The sequence below is a fragment of the Onthophagus taurus genome, chromosome 11, assembly GCF_036711975.1.
Source record: "Onthophagus taurus isolate NC chromosome 11, IU_Otau_3.0, whole genome shotgun sequence".
NCBI classification, from domain to species: Eukaryota; Metazoa; Arthropoda; class Insecta; order Coleoptera; family Scarabaeidae; genus Onthophagus; species Onthophagus taurus.
The window spans coordinates 13,685,065-13,703,268 of record NC_091976.1 but is presented as its reverse complement, the minus strand read 5'-3'; the positions used below and the strand labels follow the sequence as shown (position 1 = coordinate 13,703,268).

The window sequence follows — 18,204 nt, the reverse complement described above, 5'->3', positions numbered from 1 at the left end:
ATATGTGTGTGTACGTTACACAGAGGATAGAGATAAGGTGAAAAGAGAATATAATAACGTATCGCTTTAATTACAACGTGTGCATACTATTCTCGTTTTATTTATAAGTTATAAATGGTTATAAATTATAATCGTTACGTGTTTATGGTATTAAAAAAATGTATATATCGGGTATAATATATCAATTAAATTGAGAGTGTATTAGTTTAAGTTTGTGCTAACATTTGCTACCGGTTTATTTTAATAATTTGTTTTGAAATATACTATTCTATAATTGGAAATGTAAAATAATTTTATTGAAGATAATTTTGAAAATAATAATAATAGGTGGGTTGTTATTACAATACGATATGATCGAGGTGATAAATAAAACGTTTCCAGAGTAATTTTAGATATTTAATTTCGAATCGTAAGATATTTTTTTTTTGATCGAGTCATTTTTGTTCGTATTTTGTACAATTAAGCGACCGTGAAAGCGCACTTATTTACCAATTATTATTAACACAGATATTAAAACAATTACTAGTAATAAAGGCAAACGAAAAACATCCTCGTTTTTATCGATTTGAATTATTCCTATTCTTTTTTCACAAACCAATTTTTCAATTTTTCATTTTGTGTTTATTTTTAAATTGCGTGTCTCTTCCCTGCAACTTGGCAATTTTTATAATTGAAGAGTTTCGGGAGTTTTGAAACGATTTCTCGGGTTAACCGTAATTATTCTACCTGAGACGAAAAGAAAATTAGTACAAACGTACAAAAGATATATGATAACTATACCCACTATATCCAGTTTTTCGTGGGATAACTCGAAAAAGAATCCGAAACTTTGTCTCCTTTATTTTATTTATTACTTTTTTCATTTTTTTGCAAACAACTTTTACACAAAACCATCTTAAACTCTCCGGTTTTACGACCTCTTAATGTAAACATAAAAGTGTAACTTTACGGTTACGACACTGAAAACCTGAATTTTTTGGTTATATTGTATTTCATTTTTGGTAATGTTTAGTTATACATATGGTTAATAACACAACTTTTTAAAGTAACCAATTGAATAAATTTGAAACTTCAATTAATTATTTTGACCTTATTTGGAGATGCATAGAGAAACACACCAATTGATTCCACCTTTTGATTTTCTAAGGGCTTCAACTACATTCAGATGTAGAAAAGCTTCATACTAATTGATACATTTAAATGATCTCTACTTTTACCTTCTTTTATGTTAGTTGCAGGATGAATTGCCATGTAATTTATGAATTCTTTTTCCTATTTAAAGCTGTTAAAAAATACCAAATTTAGAAATTTAAAATGATGGCATGTGATTGGAGCAGTTCCTTGTTGCGCCATAGATAAAATTTGTTGGTTTGGGAAGGTTTAAATATCAACTATGGCATACAGAATCCATCGTCATACTTCTTCAACGGTTAAAAAGGATTCTTGCAGGAGTAAGTACAATGGAGATCGTTGAGGCTTTATTGCATGGAAATGAATCGGGAAGAAATAAATGATGTTTCGCTAATGGTGAAATTGTCAGTGTATTGTACAATATACATTATCCCACACCTACTCCTGCTAACCATGTCAAAACCTTGATATGATATATAGTAATATGATGACAATTCAAAGGTTGAAGAAACTGCAACAATCTTTCACCTTTCACTTATCATTGTGGCTCTAAAACTTACGATCGTAAACGGCATCTTATTTATCCCTCGACCACTTTTCCATGGACACTTATTAGTTGTGACTTTAATACACAAAACATGCTAGGAATTGTTCTGAGAATAAGGTGTACGCTAGGTTTAATGGCATTCTCGTAATCGATAAAATACTGGAAAGTAGTAGACGTTGTCTCAATGCTAGCTTGAGTTGGGTTGTATTGATAGTCACAGCTAATCATTTTTGATTTTGGTAGGTGTACAATTAGAAAAAAACCTGCAGTCCTAGAAGAACATATGTGATGTTGTTATATTGGTGAACTTATAAATTCATATCAATAGGCCTGTTTTTTATGAAACTTCAAAATTGGGGTCATGTCTTGTAACGAAATTCCTACCAAAATTTGCTACAAATATGACATTACAAACGGATAACTAGTCTTAAATTAAAAATACGTAATCTAATTCTTGATAGTCTTGGCAACAAGATGATTTGATTATCCTACACAAGGGCAAGCCTTCTTAGTTGAACTCATTTCTAGAAGTTAACTATTCCTCAACCATTTCAAAAAAAGTGACGATGTATTTGCATTTGCAGTGTAAATGCAGTGCAGCTATGCCTATTTGACCTTTTTTGACGAACTCAATGATGAAGAATGTTATCGGCGTACTTGTTGGAAAGTCTGTCAATATAAATGGTGTAGAAGTTATTTCAATGGTGTGACATCGTGTTTATTTACAAACATCATCCTACTGCGGGACAGATAATATATCGGAAATTCAACAATTCATCAAAAGTGGCAATTGCAAACAAGAATATTGAATGTCCAGATACAGTTTCTGTCTATATCTGGACATACTTCAAAACCAGTTAGTTAGTCATTAATTATTGATTTGTGCTGGTTAACAAAAAATGCTTTGATATGATAAGAATTAACAATGTTGGACTTGACAATACAGACAGGTGCAAATTGTCGTCATGAGTGAGAAAATCACTTCTATATATGAAAAATGTGCATACGCCAGTTTCTTTGACCACATTTGAGCACAAAATTGTCCTTAATATTTGCTACTTTTTACATTTTCTAAGATATGGATATATGATTGAAAGGATAGCTGCAAGTGTAGATGCAGAAATCTTGCTGAGACTCATTATGTAACTAGTAAGTCTTTTTTCTCAGCATCTCTCCTGGACATATGCTTCTTATTTTATCTTCCAGTCATTTCGGTCTTGTGCTGGTTGCAGACAATCTGCAGCCCAGCTGCTTTTTTAATGCCACCAACCCATCTCCTGGGTGGTCCTTCTATGTTCCGCTGTAACATTCTCAGCCTTCAAAATCCGTTTCGACCACTTTAACTCCTCCTGTCTTGCTATATGGGCTCTTATACACATATCCACTTCACCCTCACAGTTCTTTCTATGATATATTCCACTTTTGTTCATCTACTAATTTCATTGTTTGCCACTTTATACCTTAGGCTTATTACCAGCATGGTACGTTCTATTACTCTTTGTGTTGTTTTTAGTGTTGTTGCAGATTTGATAGTTATCGACATTGTCTTGTTACCATGTCATATTGCCTCCTATTTCAGGTGCATAGGTATTTTTGGATTTTGAATTATGAATCCCAATTTTCCTGTCCATGTTAGCCGGTCTCTTCTAGTTATTTCAGCCGTCTGGTTCTCTATGCATAATTTCAATATGTGGCTCAAGTATATGTATTCTTGTACATTTTCAGTGTCATTTTCAACTTCTATACTGATGTGTTCTTGAGACATGACTCTTATTTTTGTTATGCTCATGGATTACTTTAAGTTCACTTAACATCCCTTGTAGTTTCTCGAGGTTATAGTTGATGGGTACGATTCATTTGCAAAACAAGGATGATTTAGGAGTTGGCCGTTTCCTTCCCAATCTAGTCTTTTGAAAGTTTCCTCGAAAGCAAGGTTAAACAATTTTGGAGAGATGTATCTCCCTGTCTCACTCCACGTTAGGTATTTATTTTGTGTGTTGTAAAATCCTGTGTCATTTTAATTTGTATTATGGCATTGTCTCATACATATATATTTCAAAGTACTTCTGTACATAGAATCTATTTCTGCGCTATCCATAGCTATAAAACAACTTGTAAGTAAGCAACATACATCCTTCACAGATTCTTGGGAATTTTGAGAAACGTTGCTTTAAGATAAACAAAGGCCAAACAACTTTTAGCCATAAAATCAAAATTCGAAATGAACAACTTATGATCATAAATTAATTTGTGCTCCTTGAGACATGTTTAATATAGATTCAAGCAACAAGTTTAGCTTTCTTAACTTCAATGTTTACGGAGAAAAGTCGCTGTCTCGAAGGCGACACCGAAAATGTAATGTAAAAAAAAAATTTTATACCAATAAAAGTAGAACTCGAGAAGTAATTATGATCTAAAAGTATTATAGAGGGAAAAGATTTAGATTACGTGATTGTATCCGTTTTTAAGCAATTTTGAATGGTGTCAGGTTGTTTTAAACAGAGTTATACTTTAGTATTTGAAGTCATTTTCGAGCAGTCAGTTTTAGAGCAGTAATAATATAATTTATTAAATAGTTCCTGGCATAATTTTAAATATCTCGGAAAGATGCCAAGGCAATTTTAGATAATATTGTAGAATTTTATTTTATTTAAGACGATTTTAAATAATTCCCAACCATTTTGAAAGGTGTATTTATTAGAATGACTTTTAAATTAAATTAATCCTGAAAGACTATAATATAAGATTAATAACAGTTAACTTAATATTTTTTCTTTACTGTTTTTCTATTTAGATCTCTCGTTTAATTTCATAGCATTGCACACATTTCATCGACCATATGTCGTTTTGAATGTTCTACTGTAACAGATCGCCTCAATTACTTGCAGACAGTGTGTGTGCCTGTGCCTGTATAGATTGAAAGAAAGAGAGGAGGACGATGGTTATGCTTTGGTCTCAAGAAGAAACAATAAATACTTAGTAGTAGCCGAGAACGTAGGCATCTATCAACCATTGACTTGCACCAACCTGTTATTATAACGCAAGATATCTATTATTTATTGTGTCGCCTTTTATCCGTTGAGCTTTTACAATGAACGATTAAAAAGTTAATGCCTCTGACGGAACCCATGCAACGTATATTAAGTTGTAAAATGTGTTTGCTTCGATATGATCGTATTGTCACGTTAATTGTAAAATTAACCCCGTTTTACGACTACCAACTGTCCCTCGATTATTGATTTTCTTCCTGTATTCTATATTTTAGATTTTACGTTTTATATTGGATATTATCAATTATTATAAAAAATTCTTGTATCAAAGATGGAAAATGTACATAAATATATCTGAACGTCTCTGTTTGGTCATTTCTATTATTAAACTTCCTTATCCAATCAAAAAAATGACATACAATAATATTGTTTGCTATATGAGGACTTTGTTTAAGTTTATCTTTGTATTTTGCATTTTAGTCTTTTTTCCTGAAATTTAAATTTATTCAAAACAACAACCTTGAATTGTCTATTCTTTAATAATCGTTTATTTTCGTCCAACAAAACTAAATAATTCAATTCTACACAATTATGATTACAACTACGATAATTATACAAATACAATAGATAATTACTTTGTTTTTTAATTTTAACTTTTTTCTCAAACAAAAACGTTTTTTTTATTAAGAATGGACTTCATTTTCATATTAGTTAACACCAAAAGCATATTTTGATAATTATCAAAGTAAAAATTTCCAATTATGAAAAAGCAAGATCGAGTAACGTTTGATATAAAGAATTTTAATTAACAAAAAAGATTTTAACTCATAATTACCTAAAACGACCTCAAAATGCTAAAATATTGTTTTATATAATACATCATAAACATCTGGAAATGTTTAAATTTAAAATGATGACCTAACGTAGTCAATTTCGAAAATTTGAAATTGTAGAAAGATAGCTCGAGGAAAAATGTTCGTTTTCTTCAAATTGTTTTTGATAATTAATTTTTAAAGAGAGTTAATTTAAAATTTTTGTTAAAAAACAACTCTGTATCAATATAATCAATCGATATAAACCGAGAGCGTACTCGATTCTCGATCCTCGACGATGCATAATTCAAAAAAACAAGAGCCCTTAAGAAGAAGAGGCTACGGAACCGTTTTAATACTCTCTTTTTACAACTCGAAATTATACGCGTCCGTTCTCTTAAAGTGTTATCTTGATCCACTTTACATAATAATGTAACTTTTTTTCGTTGGTTTATAACAACGAATTCTTACTTTTATCGATTTTTTTTTGATTTTGGTTTTGTTATGATAACCCATTTTATAAACGCATTTTTAGAAACTTACCTTTTTTCCTCAAAAAAATGTCCAAAAGAAAAATATTCGAAAAAAATATTAACTAAATAACAAAAACTTTAAGTCATCATCATACACTAGGAAAACAAATGTTTCTTTTCAATCTACTTAAAATTAATCAAAATGTTCTAAAAGATCATCAGTTTTTTATCAAATCACTTTTTATAAAACCCACTACAAGAGGAACTAGAAGGAAGAAGTCATCATCATCATCGGTGTTGCTGTCAATTGGTTGAAGGTCCAATTGAAATTGTGTCCACTTTATAATTATTAATTTTATTAAAAAACTAAGTTAAATAAAAACAGTTTTGAGGATTTCTTTTTTAATTTTGGAAAAAAAAGGAAAAATCCCTTTAAAAAAGTCTTAAGGCGTGTGAGTTTCACGTGAGAGAACCTAAATCGGCGGCGACCTGGAGATAGGTGTTTCTCGCGTCCTGTTCGGAAGAGTTCGCTTCTTACACTGATCACATGCTACATGCTGGTAAGAATGGAAGGTGGAGGGGCTGTACCACATAGGTTTATGCATGTAGCAGGTAGAGGTAGCACACGCACCTCGTCCAACAACTTGCTGGACCATCCACGTTTCGACCAAAGAATATAAACAATCTATTTTACACAATATTTCTTCTTTACAAATAGTTAAGTTATGAAGAGAGAAATTTCTTGCGGAATCAATCTTTAATGTTACAACCAAGAATTTTCTTTCTTAAGTTTATTACCCACAGATGTTTTTAAAGATATTTTGATAAAATGAGTTGCGGTGAAGCATAATTTATTAGTGACTTTACAATGAAGCGTATATCAAAAATTATTTGAAAACATAAAATAGGCTAAAATGCATGGGTTTGGTTTGGAACGAAATTTATATTTTCAATGGTTCCGTGGTGTAGGGGCTATCACGTCTGCTTTACACGCAGAAGGTCTCCGGTTCGAGCCCGGACGGAACCACTTCTTTTTGATAAAATCTTAAAAAAAATCAACCCTTTCTAACACAAAAGAAATTACATCAAAAGACATCATTTAACATTGATTTTTTAGTTGATTTATACCTTCTAATATTATTATATTCCACTGTTTAAGGTAGATTTTGGTGTTAGTCATCCTGTAATTTTAATAAATAAACTCAGGATTACATGAACTGCTCTATTTCTCTTCTAAATTTAGGTTAGATCTAACTGTTCAATTATATGAAAAAGTGTATTATTTTGAAATGGGAAACATTTGTTATAACACTGTGATTTGTTGCAAAATAACAGCTTTTCTAACAAATTAAGTGGTATTTAATTGTAGATATCATTGCAGGATAATTACACATTTCTTGTTAGTTAAAGTAGTGGTTCTCAAAATCCGCACCGTGATAACCCCAGATTATTTAGTCCACATCCATTCGGAGCTAGCTCATTATTGCTCACACTTGCGAAAAAACAATAATGTTTATAAGGAAATCAAAGAGATAATCCTCGAACGTTGTAATATATTATAAAAAAGAGCAATTTCGATTTCCACCACTTTTGCGCAAAAGTTATAATATTATCAAGACTTTTGCAACCTTCATCAGCAGTGGGTTTTTGTATATTGTTGGTACAACACCATAGACAATATTATGTTTAGTTACCCCTCATTTGATTTTATCAGTATTTATCTTTCCTTTTACTGTTCTCAATAAAGATGTAAGAAATTATAAAAAATGCGCTTCAGAATGTTAACGCTGTGCAGTATCATGTTCTGATAAACTACGATAACGGTGAACTTTTTGTTCGTTATCTGTATAATTTATACGTATTTCAGAAGAATAACAGCGAGATCTTTTCCCTTCACATATCTTTCTATACAGGGTGTTCCGGTGACTCGGGGCATAAAATTAACCTCACATACTAGAGCAAAAGTGATGACGATTCGTGAAAAAAAATTATTATAAAAGTCTTCAAATGGCCAAGATATGGGCCATCAAAGTTCAGAAATTTTAACACATTTTTCTAAATATTTTCAATACCATTTATGGTAGAGCGTTGAAATTTGGTACAGGGTAAACAAATATCAAGCAAAATCATTGAACCAATTTTGACTTTGATCGGGCGGCGGCAACCATGCTATACAGGTGTCCCTAAAATTTGTTTGCTTAGAACTTTTTTGTTCGCTCGTAACCCTACATTTATTTTTGTACTTTTTAGTAGAAAATTTATTTTAGCAACTTTTATCACTCTTTGAAAATTTTGATAACATTGACCGTTTTCGAGTTATACGCGAAAATATTAAGCTTCGATTTCAATAACACTAAAAAACAAAAATCTTCGAAAAAGTCAAGGGTGGCCATGGCAAACGATAGTTTTTTGTTAGTTAAGTTTGTATTAATTTTAAGTGTCCAAAATGGAGAGTTACACATTTAGTGAACAAACTGACATGATTTTGACATTAAGGGAATGCCATGGAAATAGACTACGTAGAAGAAAATACTACAGCTAGTACTTTGGATATGGCGAGGCACTTTTTAACTTCAAAAACAACTGTCTGGAGTGTTCTTCACGAGCAACAGCTTTATCCATTTCATTGTTACAAAGTTCAGGAAGTTCGACTGGCTGATTGGCGACTGCAATATTGCCAAATAATGCAGCACAAAATCCAAATTGATGATTAGTTTTAAGAAAAAGAGCTTTTTACAGATGAATCCACTTTTTCTAAAGATAAAATCATCAATTTGAGAAGTTTACATAGTTGGGTGGACGAAAATCCAAGATTTAAGGAAACTTAGAAATCACAATGGAGATTTTCTCTTAACGTTTGGGCTGGCATTATGGGCGATGTAATTATTGGACCCGTTTTCTTAGGCTGGATGGACATACATACAGGCGACATTTAGAGGAATTAGATGATTTTTTAGATAACGTTCTTTTAAACACAAGGCAAGCAATGTGGTATATGCATGATGGTGCTCCTGCGCATAGCACACAGGCTGTCCAAGAATTTCTGAAGGAACGTTTTCCGGGACGGTGGATTGGACGAGGAGTAGGTGCACCGATAAGTTGGCCCCCCCGATCGCCGGATCTTACACCTGTAGATTTTTATTTATGGAGACGCGTTAAATCGCTAGTTTACTGCGTTGAAATAACTTCAGTTGATCAACTTCGAACTGAGATTAATGTTGTGAGAGTGCGCTTTAATTTAAGACGGCGATATCAGGCTTTAGTATTTTTTTCTTCTTTTTTATTTATTACTATTTGTTTATAATTTTATTGTTCTCGTTAATATTTTTGTTAGAATTTTTGTTATGTTCTTGTTTGTTGAAATTACTTTCTTTTATTCAACTAAAATAAATTAACACTGGATTTAACTAAATCTGCACTTAGAAATTTATGCAAATAATGGTTATTAGCTCAATTCGTTTTTCAATTGTCATCGCCAACTCAGATCTTGCGGAATATGTTTCCTTTTTTTTGTTTGTTACGATTTGGTAGCTTTAATTTGGTGAAGTTTAAAATCTCTGGTCGATTCTTTAGAGAAGTTGTCAAATCTCTGGAATATGTCAGATTTTGGATGATCATGTTTGAAATTAAAGATTAGATGATCAGTTACTGCCTTGTTTCTATAGTAAAATCTGCATATAAATATCTTTGAGTCATATTCTGTGCTTGACTGTAAGGAGAATGTTTGCATGGGATAAGTCTTTATGTGTTCATGGAACATCTGCTACTATTCATCAGTGATTTTGCTTGGTAAGTTGTTGTTTTCTACTACTATCTTTACGAGAACTCATAGCTTCTCATTGAGACAGTATTTTGCAATCCGTTCAACCCGTTTCACAGAAATCCCATGTAGTGGTACAAATCTTTTCTCGAATTTGATAGAAAAATGAAAATTTCTTTTCTTAATTGCTACAAAGCAGTCATACTTCCAGTATATCACTTTTCCAGTAGGGCGAGTGGGAACATGTTTGAAAGTAATTCACTTTAATAGCTCATTATTGCATCCTAATATCACAAAGCTTATTTTTGATTTGTCAAACAAATAAGTCAAGATCACAAATTTAAAAAAAATGGATCACCCCCCTTATCGCCCCCTCAAATGATGAATATGTTTACATAGTAAGCCCCACTAACAGTTACTCTTCATCATGAGCTCCACAAAATTAACAAATGGAGATGCAACGATCATCTGTAGTTTATTGCTATTGCTTTACCTAATAATATTAAAACTTTTTTCTTTGCTTAGTTTTCCTAGATTTAACAGATTTGTGGGTAAAATACATTCTTCAAGAGGTGAGTAACGAAAACTCAAAACGTTATTTGTTAGACAATCTGATTATTTTGAGTTGGAAGTTTGTTTTTTAGGAAAAGAAATTTTGATGAATCATGATGAAGATGAGATGAATCATGAGATCGTTGATGAGGTTACGTAAGGTTACAAAGACTATACGATCTATGAACAATTCTTAGAAATGCGATTTTTGTCAAAATATAATGTAATTGGTATTTTATAAGGGCTTTAAAGATATTGTGAAGAATTCAGAGTATAATACAGATACAATAATGAAAGCTCATCAGCAATACTTTTATGATTTTTCCCTAAAGAATTATTGCGTCGAAAGATGTTTTAGCACATCGAAGGTCTAACTACTGAGTGGACTGTCCATGGATAGTGAAGATGTAAAGTCGAGAGAAAATAAAGGATAATGATGAATGTAATCCTATTATTTTGTAGAGCACTTCGAAGTCTGGATATATTTAAGAAACACATTTTAATACTACACATTAGTGGAATATGTAGTGTTGATACGGCATTTCCAAATATTCATCGATATGGCGGTGATGTTGAGATATGGAAAGTTATTAAAAGAAAAAAAAATATATTCTGGATGGAAACTATCTTGCGTAGATCATCTGTCATTGCGAGATAAACATGACACAAACAGTACATCTCTACTCCATATAAAGGAAAATATAATATTGAACATTATTTTGAAATATACATCGACGTGAACTAATGACAGATCAAGGAGTACACCATGCCTCAAAACTTGAAAATATTGAGTATTAATGAGAAACTCAACAAAAATTCGATTTATGGAGTAATACTCCAAATATTATTTCAAGAATCGAAGGTAACAACTACCTCAAAGAAAGTAGAGCCCTTATTTCTGAAAAAAGAAGGTTGAGAAGACTCTGGCATTAAACTAGATCATTAGCTAATAAAACTATACTAAATAATGCCATACAATAACTTAAGAGAAAGATTTAAAAAATTAAAGATAATTCTGATATGCTGATCATCTTAAAAACACTTTCCAGCTGTATCAGGATTAAGATATTCTAGACTGGGGAAATCTTAACCAGAAGGAAGGTGAAATCAGATCCGTTACTCCAAAAGAAATAATAACAGAAATTAAAGAACACACTAATCCGAAAAAAATTTCATCAAAGCTTCATCAAATGAAGCTTCATCTCACAGACTAATCTCTCTGCTCCCCGCAACGTCAAAACTGTTCGAAAAAATACTGCTTAAAAGATTAAAGCCGGTTATTAAAGAAAAAATATAGTCCCAGTCCATCAGCATGTCTTGAGAGAGAGTCATTCAACTATTGATCAGATCAAAATCTAAAACCTAAATTCAGATAGCTAGAAGGAACAAAAGTTTCTCTCACTGCATTCCTATCTGTTGCTCAGGCTTTTGATAGATTTTGTCGTAATGGAGTTGACTACAAATTCAATACGCCCTCATCTACCCAGTTTTACAATTTCTGAAGTCATATCTAAGGTCGACCCTTAGATATAGCCTTAAGGTTATTTAAAAAGACATTTACTGCGAATTTAAAACAATTAAATATAAGAGTATCACCAGGCCTAGGGCTAGTCCTCTACATACTTAATACCAGTGATATTCACGAATACTTTTACCACTTTTATCAATGACATTATAATGGCTGTGGGGAAAGATCAGTTAACAAACTTAGCAACTGGACCAAGCAATGGAGAATCAAGTTAAACGAAATTCAATCTGCCCATATTAATTCCTGTCAGCATAAACGATAACCAAGTGCCATCTGTCGATACAATAAAATATCAGGGAATAACACTAGACGCTAAACTGAGCTGGAAAGCGTAAGTCAAAAATAAGAAAAAGAATTGGTCATAAAGTTTTAGAATTGCATTGGTTGCTTGGACTAAATTCCAATGTGTCAATACATAACAAAGTATTTTTGGTAATGCTCAGTGCTTCAGAGATGGAGAAGTCTGTGTGTTGTGGTCGATCCAAGATTTCATCCGTTCTTTCTGTTGGTTCCTTTTAGAAAGGGGAAGTATTTTTGTACAACCAAATTACCAAATCTGTACGGACATACCCATATTCCAACAATACCAAAACAAAGTGTTAAGGAGCATTGTTGGCATTGCAGATATAGAAACCCCCATAGGGACATGAAAATGGATGGCGCTAGAGAGAAATTGTAAGTCATGAACAATGACTTTTTTAGGGGTATTAATGGGTAGCAGATTGAACTCAATTGAGGCATTTTAAAGGGTTGATTGTCGAATGTCGAAGATGACTCAAGAGGATGAAACCGTTTGCGCTGGTGTCACTGGTATTCACGTCAATATAATTATTAATTTTAAATTATTTTAAATTTTAATTTAATTATCTAAGAAGTAATTCAAAATACTCTGATGATGAATTAGATGGCCTTGTGTATGTATTTCTTTAGATTACTCAATAATACATATACGTATTTTAATAGCATACTACAAACAGTAACCGGTACTTTACTTACATTTAAAACATCCTTAGATGATGTTCGGACCGTTTGGCAATGCGAGTTTCATTTACTCTGGGTTCTGAAAGTATGTTGTTGGCTTCTTCTTTATACAGTGTTTTGCAAAAGTAACGGATAAATTCGTTAAAACAATAATTAAAAACAGTTTTTGGAAAAATCGTTGAGACGTGTCTAAAGATTTAAATTTTTTGCAATTTTTTGGTACAGGTTTGTGGTACACATTTTTTCTGCCATTTTTGATGGCAAATATCGATGATGTCATCGATATTTTTTTCAAATAACAGCCCCCATTTTTATTACGGAATAATATTAGCAGAATATGAAAGAGGATTTTTTCTCAATTTAGTACAGTTAAAATTAATATTAGCTACATAAGAAAATTTTCGAGAAAAATTACCTTAAAGTTTCACTATTTCCCATTCATTTAGATGCAAAAATAGCAGTAGCCATGCGTAACCGTGACAACCAATTGTTTCAGATATCAAAAATTAATCATTATTTCAAGTAAAATATCTGAAACAATTGGTTGCCGTTGTTACGCATGGCTACTGCTATTTTTGTATCTAAATGAATGGGAATTTATACGTTACTTTTGGGAAACACTGTATATTCACAATATGTTTTTGTTACAATTGAACATTTATACCTGATTATTAGTATTATAGAGTAGCAATAGAGTTGTATTTTATTTATTTACTCCAGGCTCTAATAAAAAATACCTCAAACCCTACGTGTGCGGTGATAATATCATAATTAAAAGCGTGTTCTAGGAAGTAAATTTTTCTAAGATTTATATTAAAATGTTTTGCAAATTAGTGGCAACTTTGCAATTTTGCAAATTAGTTCCAATTTTTCAATAAGTGCAAATTTGTTGAAAATAAGCGTTAACGTTTCAAAATAAGAATTCCAATTCTTGATCTAAGCAACTACTTTAAATAATCTGATGAATAAGGTTCTAGTAATCCCTAATGGTTTGAACAACCACTCTCACAACTTGTTGATCCATCACTTATTTATAAATGGCAAACATTTCGGAGCATGATGCATGGGATGGTATTAAATAAGATGATCTGCACTTTTAAATTGATTATCTTTCCGTCTTTTTTATCGTCATTTCTGATAAACCTTCACCAGCTTACGGATTTAAATTGGGTATTATAATTATAATCTATATGTATAGATTTTGATAAATTCTTTAATATCTAGATAGAACAATCTTAAATAGCAAATTTTCAGTTCCATTTAAGATTTTTCAACTATTATAATGAAATATGCTTAAAAACAGTTATTAAGCTTTTTTGAATAAAGCAGACCGATATATTACAAGTAATTCTAACTTCAATGGTCACTGAGAAATGCAATTTTAAAGAACATAGTGATTATTTTTAAATCAACAATATTTTGAAATAGATTATCAAGATTACTTGATATAAAAATTATTTAGCGGAAATAAAATCAGAATAATTATTTTAAATTAAAAAATCAACGCACCATTTTAGTATCCAATCAACAGATATTAAAAATTGTTTCACTTTATCTTAAATTTAAATCTGGTTTCTTTTTTTTTTAATTTGTAAAAACAATAAACATTACGTTCATCTTGAAGAAGAGTGAAGAAACGATCCGTTCGTTGAAGAAACAAAGTAACGAAAGAACGAAAAGACGATGGAACGAACGATTCCAACTAGAGAAAAGAGTGACTCTGACTTGACAATGCGTACTTTAATGTTTTGCCGAACAATGGGTCTTTCGCGATGCGCGACTCGCGATAAGCATGATTGAAGACTAGCACGTTGAGCGATCGCCAAAGACCTACTAAAGGCTCTGAACCTACCCCGACTTCGACCCGGTTCGATGTCGTCGTAGCTAAAAGGACTGAGTTCTCTCAACCCGAAAGGTTTCCAACCAACACCAAGAGGAGCTAATTCCTTTATTGACCGCGTCAATAATTAGATATAGTGTCCCGCTCATTACCTTATTGATTGCCCTATTGTCTGCATGGATAGCTTCCATTCTCTCTCACCGCTCCCTTCTAACTCAGAACCCATCCTAACTCTCTCTCTGCAACTCTGGACCTTTTGAAGGGTCCGCGCCGAAGTTGCTCTTCGCCCCAAAACTTAGTTATGTCGGGTGTCGATGGCTCCTATATAGACACAAATGGGAGAGTTTCTATTGAATCTAAATTACAACATTTGTTAAGATTTTTTTTAATAAAATTAATTTTGATGTAGCAAAGGAATTTCATTTCATTCATGCGTTCCTGCATCTCGGTACCTTTCACCGGCTACTACTTCGAGACTGCGTGTGTACATAAATATAAATAACATCCCAGCTTCTCTCCAACCAGTTATAAATCGAGATACCAAAAATACATTCATAACTCTCAAAGGAAATTTAAATTCTTTTAAAACTTAAACTTTGACGATTTTCCTTTTTTACATAAAAAAGCTTTAAAATATTTGCGATCCTGTTACTTCTAAAAACCATTCTCGGATCTTACGAAGAGCTACGAAGAAGTATCGCGTAGCAGATTTATACCGAGTACTCTGATACCGTGACACCGCAAAGTCACACGCTGACACCTAAATGGAGGGATAAAAGCGCGAGCTTAGTTTATAGGTGAAGAAGAAGAAGAAACCTGCCGGAGGAGAGAGAAGAGAGCGCCACAGGGCTAAAGACTCGATGGAGGAAAAGATGCAAAGAGGTGAAGAGATCCCAAGTTGGAAGAAGAAGAAGGACACCGCGTAAGACGACCGTTCCGCGGCACTAATTAATCACTAACCCTGACAAGCATTGTACACACACACTCTCTCTCTGGTTGATTCTTCTTCTTCTTCTTCTCGTCGCGAACGGTCGGCGGATAGTGCTCTAGTGCTCTCTTCTCTCGCTGTTGCGGTATCTTCGCGAGCATCTGCTTTGGTTGCTTGCTTTTGCTGATGGTCTATACGTTGTATGTGTTGCGTCTCGCTCTCGTCGTCGTCGATTCTCATGCAAAACTGACCTGGGGGTATTGTTGTGCCCCGTGAGCGAATGATGACCCTCTTTTGCATCTTCCGCACTGATAGAAACGACATGAGCGAAGGTCGGAAAGAAATGAAGTTAATGTTTACTTAACATAATTAATCAAAAATGAAAAAGATGATATTTAAAAACGGATACAGGTGTTTCATCAAAGAATTGCTGTTGGCATTTTCCAAATCCTTTTATAATTGAGAAAGAACGTAAAATAAGACATGCGAATATTTTTATTGAAGGGAATGTTGTACAGATGTGTGTCTTTGTGTTAGATTATTTCAATTATATTTCCAAACTTATGTTTGAAAATATTTCTCTCTTAATAAAGTGGGTATAGAGAGTGGCCCAGTTTATTCAATAAATTAGATTATCTGAAATTGTAATGCTACAAATAATAAGAAAAAGCCTATACAGAAATTAAATCTTATATTAATAATTTCACAAAAGAGACCTTAATAATAATTTTTACTTCAAATTTAACGGTTACAATTTTTTGATATGATTGAAACTTAACCTGTAAAGAGTGATATTAGAAAATCATATAATTAATTAATTATGAAACTATTAAATTCTGGTTATCAAACTACTTTATAAAGATATTGTACAAACGTAGGACTTCAAGACACGCAGTTATGATACATATATCGCTTTCGGTGCCCTGATTCACTTTAGATTACAAATAGTATTGTCAGTTATTGAGCAAAAGTGGTTGTTTCTGCTTCAGAGGGACTTGAGATCATCGAGTGAAGATATCGAGTCGGCGTTGAACTTCTTAGAGGTTGAGGTCTGACCAAGTTTCTCCATAGCGAGCTTGTACCACAAGCCTTAATGATGGTGGTTAACATGATCTGTCGTCTCTTTTCGCATCTTTTGCTTGCTTATATCGAATTTTTAACGCCTTCTAGGTTGTTGGCCTTTTTCTTTATTTTTAAGTATGTTTTGTTACAAATCAAGTTTACCCAAGCTTTTCTCATCCTAGTGGTTATCAGCACTTGCACTATAATGAGTGTGCTGATTGTCACTGCCGGTCTACTAGTCACTTCCAGTCGTCAGTAAATGGCGGTGTGATGGCACCGGTGTCGTATTTATTTATCTATTAGCGATCTTGAATAGTATTCGTTTTTATCAGTGTGAAGGTTACCTGTTAACTTTCTTGCAGCATTGCATATAAAAGTAAAATAGCGAAACATAATAAGAACAAACCAAATAATGGATTTATATCACAAAAAGAGTACAATCAACTGTTACCAAGTGCTGGAGAAAGTAAGAATATAGAAAAACACTCTTCCAGAGATTGAAGTCTTTAACAAAGCCATATTTACGTATAAGCTAAGAAAGATACTAGAACTCCTAGAAGTTACTAGAAAAAATTGACTAGCAGATATTCAAGTCAATTTAGAAACCCAGTTGGATATTAAGAGATCTCGTGATGAAAGTATTCACTCTACATTTAATCATACCACGGTAATAAATCCACAAGGATTTAAAATTACAGTGTAAGAAATAAAATCTTAGTCTGTCCATTTTATCTCTTACACTACTTATCCACAACAGCACCAGAAATAGACGGTGTGCCAACCAAGGCGCCTCAGAAGATGTATCCTGAAATTACAAGATTGCAATTCATGAAGTTAATGGAGTAATGAAATTAAAAGGATGCTTTTAGAATGCTAAAATCCTAAAATTGACGAAAAATTCCTCGAAAATTCCACGAAAATTCGAAACAATTAGTCTACTGATCAAGTTATCCAAAATTATGGTAAGAGTTCTGCTAAAACTGTTACAAAAAGAGCTCGAAGAAGCGCATCTCATTGACACATTAGAACTTGTCCAAAAAAAAATCCGGCTTTCACGGCCGGTGTGAATTGACCTAAAATTAGAACTAACACTACAAACTTTCGGGTTTTACCGTGCGTCTTTTAAGAAAAGGTTTGACGTTTCGGATGCCATGTCTTCGGATCAACTATGGCTCCGATATGTGGATGACACGTTTGTAATATGGCAACATGGTCGAGAATGGCTACAAGAGTTCTTGGGTCACGTAAACTCTCAACATCCGATGATTAAGTTTACTATGGAAACAGAAACTGCCGAAAAACTACCTTTCCTAGATGTGTTGGTCACCAGGACGACAAATAGAGATAAGGAACTTGGTGTATATCGGTAGAAGACCCATACCAACAGGTATCTGCAGGTATCATCACATCATCATCCCCAACAGAACAGATCCGTGATCCGTACTTTACTTCAGCGAGCAGCGAGAATATGTGAAGGAGATAACTTGAAGAAGGAGCAACACTTTCTACGAGGCGTGCTGCGGAAGAACGGATACACTTCGAGGGACATCAACCCAGGGATCAAGCAGCGAAAGCGGAAAGAGGACGCGTTAAGTACAAA

At 32.9% G+C, this 18,204-nt stretch overlaps 1 protein-coding gene and 1 non-coding gene across 2 annotated transcripts in view; one reads left to right on the top strand and one right to left on the bottom strand.

The window, feature by feature from the left end:
• LOC111413572 (transcription factor Sox102F) overlaps positions 1–6,461 on the bottom strand; it is a 232,035-nt gene extending 225,574 nt beyond the window's left edge. Inside the window, exon 1 of the mRNA XM_071199723.1 lies at positions 6,024–6,461. The gene's annotated coding sequence lies outside the window, so the exon portion shown is untranslated. The remainder of the gene's footprint in view (positions 1–6,023) is intronic.
• A 446-nt stretch (positions 6,462–6,907) lies between these two features.
• On the top strand, positions 6,908–6,980 carry TRNAV-UAC (transfer RNA valine (anticodon UAC)). Its single transcript has one exon. It is a non-coding gene; the product is annotated as a tRNA-Val (tRNA).
• The last annotated feature ends 11,224 nt before the right edge of the window (positions 6,981–18,204 follow it).